Here is a 10,439-nt window from a genome sequence, read left to right as displayed (position 1 = left end):
GGCCCAGAGTGGCCGGCTGCCTGCTGAAATTCCGCATGGTTCAGGATATCTCCCAGATGCAAGGTGCCCCCACAGGCAACTGTGTCTGGTTTGAGAGTGCCAAGTGCCTCCTGCAAACTGACATCAGGAACCTGGCCTGGTGAGTTTTGTTTCTCAGGGGAAAGGGCATCGTTCGTGTCCAGGGCCCGGTGGCCCGGAGTGGCCGGCTGCCTGCTGAAATTCCGCATGCTTCAGGATATCTCCCAGATGCAAGGTGCCCCCACAGGCAACTGTGTCTGGTTTGACAGTGCCAAGTGCCTCCTACAAACTGACATCAGGAACCTGGCCTGGTGAGTTTTGTTTCTCAGGGGAAAGGGCATCGTTCGTGTCCAGGGCCCGGTGGCCCGGAGTGGCCGGCTGCCTGCTGAAATTCCGCATGGTTCAGGATATCTCCCAGATGCAAGGTGCCCCCACAGGCAACTGTGTCTGGTTTGAGAGTGCCAAGTGCCTCCTGCAAACTGACATCAGGAACCTGGCCTGGTGAGTTTTGTTTCTCAGGGGAAAGGGCATGGTTCGTGTCCAGGGCCCGGTGGCCCGGAGTGGCCGGCTGCCTGCTGAAATTCCGCATGCTTCAGGATATCTCCCAGATGCAAGGTGCCCCCACAGGCAACTGTGTCTGGTTTGACAGTGCCAAGTGCCTCCTGCAAACTGACATCAGGAACCTGGCCTGGTGAGTTTTGTTTCTCAGGGGAAAGGGCATCGTTCGTGTCCAGGGCCCGGTGGCCCGGGGTGGCCGGCTGCCTGCTGAAATTCCGCATGCTTCAGGATCTCTCCCAGATGCAAGGTGCCCCCACAGGCAACTGTGTCTGGTTTGAGAGTGCCAACTGCCTCCTGCAAACTGACATCAGGAACCTGGCCTGGTGAGTTTTGTTTCTCAGGGGAAAGGGCATCGTTCGTGTCCAGGGCCCGGTGGTCTGGAGTGGCCGGCTGCCTGCTGAAATTCCACATGCTTCAGGATATCTCCCAGATGCAAGGTGCCCCCACAGGCAACTGTGTCTGGTTTGACAGTGCCAAATGCCTCCTGCAAACTGACATCAGGAACCTGGCCTGGTGAGTTTTGTTTCTCAGGGGAAAGGGCATCGTTTGTGTCCAGGGCCCGGTGGACAGGAGTGGCCGGCTGCCTGCTGAAATTCCGCATGCTTCAGGATATCTCCCAGATGCAAGGTGCCCCCACAGGCAACTGTGTCTGGTTTGACAGTGCCAAGTGCCTCCTGCAAACTGACATCAGGAACCTGGCCTGGTGAGTTTTGTTTCTCAGGGGAAAGGGCATCGTTCGTGTCCAGCGCCCGGTGGCCCGGAGTGGCCGGCTGCCTGCTGAAATTCCGCATGCTTCAGGATATCTCCCAGATGCAAGGTGCCCCCACAGGCAACTGTGTCTGGTTTGAGAGTGCCAAGTGCCTCCTACAAACTGACATCAGGAACCTGGCCTGGTGAGTTTTGTTTCTCAGGGGAAAGGGCATGGTTCTTGTCCAGGGCCCGGTGGACAGGAGTGGCCGGCTGCCTGCTGAAATTCCGCATGCTTCAGGATATCTCCCAGATGCAAGGTGCCCCCACAGGCAACTGTGTCTGGTTTGAGAGTGCCAAGTGCCTCCTACAAACTGACATCAGGAACCTGGCCTGGTGAGTTTTGTTTCTCAGGGGAAAGGGCATCGTTCGTGTCCAGGGCCCGGTGGCCCGGAGTGGCCGGCTGCCTGCTGAAATTCCGCATGCTTCAGGATATCTCCCAGATGCAAGGTGCCCCCACAGGCAACTGTGTCTGGTTTGACAGTGCCAAGTGCCTCCTGCAAACTGACATCAGGAACCAGGCCTGGTGAGTTTTGTTTCTCAGGGGAAAGGGCATCGTTCGTGTCCAGGGCCCGGTGGCCCGGAGCGGCCGGCTGCCTGCTGAAATTCCGCATGGTTCAGGATATCTCCCAGATGCAAGGTGCCCCCACAGGCAACTGTGTCTGGTTTGACAGTGCCAAGTGCCTCCTGCAAACTGACATCAGGAACCTGGCCTGGTGAGTTTTGTTTCTCAGGGGAAAGGGCATCGTTCGTGTCCAGGGCCCGGTGGCCCGGAGTGGCCGGCTGCCTGCTGAAATTCCGCATGCTTCAGGATATCTCCCAGATGCAAGGTGCCCCCACAGGCAACTGTGTCTGGTTTGAGAGTGCCAAGTGCCTCCTGCAAACTGACATCAGGAACCTGGCCTGGTGAGTTTTGTTTCTCAGGGGAAAGGGCATCGTTCGTGTCCAGCGCCCGGTGGCCCGGAGTGGCCGGCTGCCTGCTGAAATTCCGCATGCTTCAGGATATCTCCCAGATGCAAGGTGCCCCCACAGGCAACTGTGTCTGGTTTGACAGTGCCAAGTGCCTCCTGCAAACTGACATCAGGAACCTGGCCTGGTGAGTTTTGTTTCTCAGGGGAAAGGGCATCGTTCGTGTCCAGGGCCCGGTGGCCCAGAGTGGCCGGCTGCCTGCTGAAATTCCGCATGGTTCAGGATATCTCCCAGATGCAAGGTGCCCCCACAGGCAACTGTGTCTGGTTTGAGAGTGCCAAGTGCCTCCTGCAAACTGACATCAGGAACCTGGCCTGGTGAGTTTTGTTTCTCAGGGGAAAGGGCATCGTTCGTGTCCAGGGCCCGGTGGCCCGGAGTGGCCGGCTGCCTGCTGAAATTCCGCATGCTTCAGGATATCTCCCAGATGCAAGGTGCCCCCACAGGCAACTGTGTCTGGTTTGACAGTGCCAAGTGCCTCCTGCAAACTGACATCAGGAACCTGGCCTGGTGAGTTTTGTTTCTCAGGGGAAAGGGCATCGTTCGTGTCCAGGGCCTGGTGGCCCGGAGCGGCCGGCTGCCTGCTGAAATTCCGCATGGTTCAGGATATCTCCCAGATGCAAGGTGCCCCCACAGGCAACTGTGTCTGGTTTGAGAGTGCCAAGTGCCTCCTGCAAACTGACATCAGGAACCTGGCCTGGTGAGTTTTGTTTCTCAGGGGAAAGGGCATGGTTCGTGTCCAGGGCCCGGTGGCCCGGAGTGGCCGGCTGCCTGCTGAAATTCCGCATGCTTCAGGATATCTCCCAGATGCAAGGTGCCCCCACAGGCAACTGTGTCTGGTTTGACAGTGCCAAGTGCCTCCTGCAAACTGACATCAGGAACCTGGCCTGGTGAGTTTTGTTTCTCAGGGGAAAGGGCATCGTTCGTGTCCAGGGCCCGGTGGCCCGGGGTGGCCGGCTGCCTGCTGAAATTCCGCATGCTTCAGGATCTCTCCCAGATGCAAGGTGCCCCCACAGGCAACTGTGTCTGGTTTGAGAGTGCCAACTGCCTCCTGCAAACTGACATCAGGAACCTGGCCTGGTGAGTTTTGTTTCTCAGGGGAAAGGGCATCGTTCGTGTCCAGGGCCCGGTGGTCTGGAGTGGCCGGCTGCCTGCTGAAATTCCACATGCTTCAGGATATCTCCCAGATGCAAGGTGCCCCCACAGGCAACTGTGTCTGGTTTGACAGTGCCAAATGCCTCCTGCAAACTGACATCAGGAACCTGGCCTGGTGAGTTTTGTTTCTCAGGGGAAAGGGCATCGTTTGTGTCCAGGGCCCGGTGGACAGGAGTGGCCGGCTGCCTGCTGAAATTCCGCATGCTTCAGGATATCTCCCAGATGCAAGGTGCCCCCACAGGCAACTGTGTCTGGTTTGACAGTGCCAAGTGCCTCCTGCAAACTGACATCAGGAACCTGGCCTGGTGAGTTTTGTTTCTCAGGGGAAAGGGCATCGTTCGTGTCCAGCGCCCGGTGGCCCGGAGTGGCCGGCTGCCTGCTGAAATTCCGCATGCTTCAGGATATCTCCCAGATGCAAGGTGCCCCCACAGGCAACTGTGTCTGGTTTGAGAGTGCCAAGTGCCTCCTACAAACTGACATCAGGAACCTGGCCTGGTGAGTTTTGTTTCTCAGGGGAAAGGGCATGGTTCTTGTCCAGGGCCCGGTGGACAGGAGTGGCCGGCTGCCTGCTGAAATTCCGCATGCTTCAGGATATCTCCCAGATGCAAGGTGCCCCCACAGGCAACTGTGTCTGGTTTGAGAGTGCCAAGTGCCTCCTACAAACTGACATCAGGAACCTGGCCTGGTGAGTTTTGTTTCTCAGGGGAAAGGGCATCGTTCGTGTCCAGGGCCCGGTGGCCCGGAGTGGCCGGCTGCCTGCTGAAATTCCGCATGCTTCAGGATATCTCCCAGATGCAAGGTGCCCCCACAGGCAACTGTGTCTGGTTTGACAGTGCCAAGTGCCTCCTGCAAACTGACATCAGGAACCAGGCCTGGTGAGTTTTGTTTCTCAGGGGAAAGGGCATCGTTCGTGTCCAGGGCCCGGTGGCCCGGAGCGGCCGGCTGCCTGCTGAAATTCCGCATGGTTCAGGATATCTCCCAGATGCAAGGTGCCCCCACAGGCAACTGTGTCTGGTTTGACAGTGCCAAGTGCCTCCTGCAAACTGACATCAGGAACCTGGCCTGGTGAGTTTTGTTTCTCAGGGGAAAGGGCATCGTTCGTGTCCAGGGCCCGGTGGCCCGGAGTGGCCGGCTGCCTGCTGAAATTCCGCATGCTTCAGGATATCTCCCAGATGCAAGGTGCCCCCACAGGCAACTGTGTCTGGTTTGAGAGTGCCAAGTGCCTCCTGCAAACTGACATCAGGAACCTGGCCTGGTGAGTTTTGTTTCTCAGGGGAAAGGGCATCGTTTGTGTCCAGGGCCCGGTGGACAGGAGTGGCCGGCTGCCTGCTGAAATTCCGCATGCTTCAGGATATCTCCCAGATGCAAGGTGCCCCCACAGGCAACTGTGTCTGGTTTGAGAGTGCCAAGTGCCTCCTGCAAACTGACATCAGGAACCTGGCCTGGTGAGTTTTGTTTCTCAGGGGAAATGGCATCGTTTGTGTCCAGGGCCCGGTGGCCCGGAGTGGCCGGCTGCCTGCTGAAATTCCGCATGGTTCAGGATATCTCCCAGATGTAAGGTGCCCCCACAGGCAACTGTGTCTGGTTTGAGAGTGCCAAGTGCCTCCTGCAAACTGACATCAGGAACCTGGCCTGGTGAGTTTTGTTTCTCAGGGGAAAGGGCATCGTTCGTGTCCAGGGCCCGGTGGCCCGGAGTGGCCGGCTGCCTGCTGAAATTCCGCATGCTTCAGGATATCTCCCAGATGCAAGGTGCCCCCACAGGCAACTGTGTCTGGTTTGAGAGTGCCAAATGCCTCCTGCAAACTGACATCAGGAACCTGGCCTGGTGAGTTTTGTTTCTCAGGGGAAAGGGCATCGTTCGTGTCCAGGGCCCAGTGGCCAGGAGTGGCCGGCTGCCTGCTGAAATTCCGCATGGTTCAGGATATCTCCCAGATGCAAGGTGCCCCCACAGGCAACTGTGTCTGGTTTGAGAGTGCCAAGTGCCTCCTGCAAACTGACGTCAGGAACCTGGCCTGGTGAGTTTTGTTTCTCAGGGGAAAGGGCATCGTTTGTGTCCAGGGCCCGGTGGCCCGGAGTGGCCGGCTGCCTGCTGAAATTCCGCATGCTTCAGGATATCTCCCAGATGCAAGGTGCCCCCACAGGCAACTGTGTCTGGTTTGACAGTGCCAAGTGCCTCCTGCAAACTGACATCAGGAACCTGGCCTGGTGAGTTTTGTTTCTCAGGGGAAAGGGCATCGTTCGTGTCCAGGGCCCGGTGGCCCGGAGTGGCCGGCTGCCTGCTGAAATTCCGCATGCTTCAGGATATCTCCCAGATGCAAGGTGCCCCCACAGGCAACTGTGTCTGGTTTGACAGTGCCAAGTGCCTCCTGCAAACTGACATCAGGAACCTGGCCTGGTGAGTTTTGTTTCTCAGGGGAAAGGGCATCGTTCGTGTCCAGGGCCTGGTGGCCCGGAGCGGCCGGCTGCCTGCTGAAATTCCGCATGGTTCAGGATATCTCCCAGATGCAAGGTGCCCCCACAGGCAACTGTGTCTGGTTTGAGAGTGCCAAGTGCCTCCTGCAAACTGACATCAGGAACCTGGCCTGGTGAGTTTTGTTTCTCAGGGGAAAGGGCATCGTTCGTGTCCAGGGCCCGGTGGCCCGGAGTGGCCGGCTGCCTGCTGAAATTCCGCATGCTTCAGGATATCTCCCAGATGCAAGGTGCCCCCACAGGCAACTGTGTCTGGTTTGAGAGTGCCAAGTGCCTCCTGCAAACTGACATCAGGAACCTGGCCTGGTGAGTTTTGTTTCTCAGGGGAAAGGGCATCGTTCGTGTCCAGGGCCCGGTGGCCCGGAGTGGCCGGCTGCCTGCTGAAATTCCGCATGCTTCAGGATATCTCCCAGATGCAAGGTGCCCCCACAGGCAACTGTGTCTGGTTTGAGAGTGCCAAGTGCCTCCTGCAAACTGACATCAGGAACCTGGCCTGGTGAGTTTTGTTTCTCAGGGGAAAGGGCATCGTTTGTGTCCAGGGCCCGGTGGCCCGGAGTGGCCGGCTGCCTGCTGAAATTCCGCATGCTTCAGGATATCTCCCAGATGCAAGGTGCCCCCACAGGCAACTGTGTCTGGTTTGACAGTGCCAAATGCCTCCTGCAAACTGACATCAGGAACCTGGCCTGGTGAGTTTTGTTTCTCAGGGGAAAGGGCATCGTTTGTGTCCAGGGCCCGGTGGACAGGAGTGGCCGGCTGCCTGCTGAAATTCCGCATGGTTCAGGATATCTCCCAGATGCAAGGTGCCCCCACAGGCAACTGTGTCTGGTTTGAGAGTGCCAAATGCCTCCTGCAAACTGACATCAGGAACCTGGCCTGGTGAGTTTTGTTTCTCAGGGGAAAGGGCATCGTTTGTGTCCAGGGCCCGGTGGACAGGAGTGGCCGGCTGCCTGCTGAAATTCCGCATGGTTCAGGATATCTCCCAGATGCAAGGTGCCCCCACAGGCAACTGTGTCTGGTTTGACAGTGCCAAGTGCACCCTACAAACTGACATCAGGAACCTGGCCTGGTGAGTTTTGTTTCTCAGGGGAAAGGGCATCGTTCGTGTCCAGGGCCCGGTGGCCCGGAGTGGCCGGCTGCCTGCTGAAATTCCGCATGCTTCAGGATATCTCCCAGATGCAAGGTGCCCCCACAGGCAACTGTGTCTGGTTTGACAGTGCCAAGTGCCTCCTGCAAACTGACATCAGGAACCTGGCCTGGTGAGTTTTGTTTCTCAGGGGAAAGGGCATCGTTCGTGTCCAGGGCCCGGTGGCCCGGAGTGGCCGGCTGCCTGCTGAAATTCCGCATGGTTCAGGATATCTCCCAGATGCAAGGTGCCCCCACAGGCAACTGTGTCTGGTTTGACAGTGCCAAGTGCCTCCTGCAAACTGACATCAGGAACCTGGCCTGGTGAGTTTTGTTTCTCAGGGGAAAGGCCATCGTTCGTGTCCAGGGCCCGGTGGCCCGGAGTGGCCGGCTGCCTGCTGAAATTCCGCATGCTTCAGGATATCTCCCAGATGCAAGGTGCCCCCACAGGCAACTGTGTCTGGTTTGAGAGTGCCAAGTGCCTCCTGCAAACTGACATCAGGAACCTGGCCTGGTGAGTTTTGTTTCTCAGGGGAAAGGGCATCGTTCGTGTCCTGGGCCCGGTGGCCCGGAGCGGCCGGCTGCCTGCTGAAATTCCGCATGGTTCAGGATATCTCCCAGATGCAAGGTGCCCCCACAGGCAACTGTGTCTGGTTTGACAGTGCCAAGTGCCTCCTGCAAACTGACATCAGGAACCTGGCCTGGTGAGTTTTGTTTCTCAGGGGAAAGGGCATCGTTCGTGTCCAGGGCCCGGTGGCCCGGAGTGGCCGGCTGCCTGCTGAAATTCCGCATGCTTCAGGATATCTCCCAGATGCAAGGTGCCCCCACAGGCAACTGTGTCTGGTTTGAGAGTGCCAAGTGCCTCCTGCAAACTGACATCAGGAACCTGGCCTGGTGAGTTTTGTTTCTCAGGGGAAAGGGCATCGTTCGTGTCCAGGGCCCGGTGGCCCGGGGTGGCCGGCTGCCTGCTGAAATTCCGCATGCTTCAGGATATCTCCCAGATGCAAGGTGCCCCCACAGGCAACTGTGTCTGGTTTGAGAGTGCCAAGTGCCTCCTGCAAACTGACATCAGGAACCTGGCCTGGTGAGTTTTGTTTCTCAGGGGAAAGGGCATCGTTCGTGTCCAGGGCCCGGTGGCCCGGAGTGGCCGGCTGCCTGCTGAAATTCCGCATGCTTCAGGATATCTCCCAGATGCAAGGTGCCCCCACAGGCAACTGTGTCTGGTTTGAGAGTGCCAAGTGCCTCCTGCAAACTGACATCAGGAACCTGGCCTGGTGAGTTTTGTTTCTCAGGGGAAAGGGCATCGTTCGTGTCCAGGGCCCGGTGGCCCGGAGCGGCCGGCTGCCTGCTGAAATTCCGCATGGTTCAGGATATCTCCCAGATGCAAGGTGCCCCCACAGGCAACTGTGTCTGGTTTGAGAGTGCCAAGTGCCTCCTGCAAACTGACATCAGGAACCTGGCCTGGTGAGTTTTGTTTCTCAGGGGAAATGGCATCGTTCGTGTCCAGGGCCCGGTGGCCCGGGGTGGCCGGCTGCCTGCTGAAATTCCGCATGCTTCAGGATATCTCCCAGATGCAAGGTGCCCCCACAGGCAACTGTGTCTGGTTTGAGAGTGCCAAGTGCCTCCTGCAAACTGACGTCAGGAACCTGGCCTGGTGAGTTTTGTTTCTCAGGGGAAAGGGCATCGTTCGTGTCCAGGGCCCGGTGGCCCGGAGTGGCCGGCTGCCTGCTGAAATTCCGCATGCTTCAGGATATCTCCCAGATGCAAGGTGCCCCCACAGGCAACTGTGTCTGGTTTGACAGTGCCAAGTGCCTCCTGCAAACTGACATCAGGAACCTGGCCTGGTGAGTTTTGTTTCTCAGGGCAAAGGGCATCGTTCGTGTCCAGGGCCCGGTGGCCCGGAGTGGCCGGCTGCCTGCTGAAATTCCGCATGCTTCAGGATATCTCCCAGATGCAAGGTGCCCCCACAGGCAACTGTGTCTGGTTTGAGAGTGCCAAGTGCCTCCTGCAAACTGACATCAGGAACCTGGCCTGGTGAGTTTTGTTTCTCAGGGGAAATGGCATCGTTTGTGTCCAGGGCCCGGTGGCCCGGAGTGGCCGGCTGCCTGCTGAAATTCCGCATGGTTCAGGATATCTCCCAGATGTAAGGTGCCCCCACAGGCAACTGTGTCTGGTTTGAGAGTGCCAAGTGCCTCCTGCAAACTGACATCAGGAACCTGGCCTGGTGAGTTTTGTTTCTCAGGGGAAAGGGCATCGTTCGTGTCCAGGGCCCGGTGGCCCGGAGTGGCCGGCTGCCTGCTGAAATTCCGCATGCTTCAGGATATCTCCCAGATGCAAGGTGCCCCCACAGGCAACTGTGTCTGGTTTGAGAGTGCCAAGTGCCTCCTGCAAACTGACATCAGGAACCTGGCCTGGTGAGTTTTGTTTCTCAGGGGAAAGGGCATCGTTCGTGTCCAGGGCCCGGTGGCCCGGAGTGGCCGGCTGCCTGCTGAAATTCCGCATGCTTCAGGATATCTCCCAGATGCAAGGTGCCCCCACAGGCAACTGTGTCTGGTTTGAGAGTGCCAAATGCCTCCTGCAAACTGACATCAGGAACCTGGCCTGGTGAGTTTTGTTTCTCAGGGGAAAGGGCATCGTTCGTGTCCAGGGCCCAGTGGCCAGGAGTGGCCGGCTGCCTGCTGAAATTCCGCATGGTTCAGGATATCTCCCAGATGCAAGGTGCCCCCACAGGCAACTGTGTCTGGTTTGAGAGTGCCAAGTGCCTCCTGCAAACTGACATCAGGAACCTGGCCTGGTGAGTTTTGTTTCTCAGGGGAAAGGCCATCGTTCGTGTCCAGGGCCCGGTGGCCCGGAGTGGCCGGCTGCCTGCTGAAATTCCGCATGCTTCAGGATATCTCCCAGATGCAAGGTGCCCCCACAGGCAACTGTGTCTGGTTTGACAGTGCCAAGTGCCTCCTGCAAACTGACATCAGGAACCTGGCCTGGTGAGTTTTGTTTCTCAGGGGAAAGGGCATCGTTCGTGTCCAGGGCCCGGTGGCCCGGAGTGGCCGGCTGCCTGCTGAAATTCCGCATGCTTCAGGATATCTCCCAGATGCAAGGTGCCCCCACAGGCAACTGTGTCTGGTTTGACAGTGCCAAGTGCCTCCTGCAAACTGACATCAGGAACCTGGCCTGGTGAGTTTTGTTTCTCAGGGGAAAGGGCATCGTTCGTGTCCAGGGCCTGGTGGCCCGGAGCGGCCGGCTGCCTGCTGAAATTCCGCATGGTTCAGGATATCTCCCAGATGCAAGGTGCCCCCACAGGCAACTGTGTCTGGTTTGAGAGTGCCAAGTGCCTCCTGCAAACTGACATCAGGAACCTGGCCTGGTGAGTTTTGTTTCTCAGGGGAAAGGGCATCGTTCGTGTC

This window comes from Passer domesticus, unplaced genomic scaffold (genome assembly GCF_036417665.1).
Source record: "Passer domesticus isolate bPasDom1 unplaced genomic scaffold, bPasDom1.hap1 HAP1_SCAFFOLD_103, whole genome shotgun sequence".
Taxonomy (NCBI): domain Eukaryota; kingdom Metazoa; phylum Chordata; class Aves; order Passeriformes; family Passeridae; genus Passer; species Passer domesticus.
This window is presented reverse-complemented; position numbering follows the sequence as displayed.